Source organism: Schistocerca piceifrons, chromosome 3 (genome assembly GCF_021461385.2).
Source record: "Schistocerca piceifrons isolate TAMUIC-IGC-003096 chromosome 3, iqSchPice1.1, whole genome shotgun sequence".
Classification (NCBI taxonomy): Eukaryota; Metazoa; Arthropoda; class Insecta; order Orthoptera; family Acrididae; genus Schistocerca; species Schistocerca piceifrons.
The window spans coordinates 108,761,767-108,762,534 of record NC_060140.1 but is presented as its reverse complement, the minus strand read 5'-3'; positions in this window follow the sequence as shown (position 1 = coordinate 108,762,534).

Below are 768 nucleotides of genomic sequence, written 5' to 3'. Positions count from 1 at the left end.
TAAATTAATTTCAGCTTTTCCAATATTTTACGCACCCTGAAGCGCTGACATCAGTTTTTATTCTAAATAAATGAAGTTAGAGACGATAAAAAACCTCCAGTTTTCAAAATATAAACACTTTAACTGTCAGAGTGGTTCAATATGTACGTTCACCAACTGTATAAAAAATTTTGTTTCACAGAACAGTTAGAAATGTAAATTTATTCACATTTATGAATATGTAGAACACACGTTTCTTGGCACACTACCTCAAAAAGGCTAATTTCAAATTTTCATTATTTGAGAACCATTGTGATCTCAAGTAAAATAGTTTGCATATCAACTTAGACCTCATAAATCAACATAAAAACCACATTTTAGTGAATTGTGATGTTAGCTACCACAGTCATTTTACTAGTAATAAGAATACCTTGAAAAGTCCACTTATGATAGGATATCGGCTGTCTTAATAACCACAAGATCCTCAACAAAAATCAGTTTGGTTTGTAGAAAGACATTGTAACTGAACAGACTGTCTTCTCACTTGGAAATCAAGTTTTAGAGTCCACTGACAATAAAATGTCCCATGTGGTATTGTTTTATGACTCCTCTCAAGTATTCGATTGTGTAAACAACAAATGTTTATTCAAGTGAGCTAATCATTGTGTCACAAGTACAATATTTAAATGTCAGGAAACAGAAGGGAGTTGTAAACAATGCAAGTGGATCACCAGTATTATTTGACTTGGCAACTATGACCTGGGCTCTGAGTGATGTCTCTTATGTTTC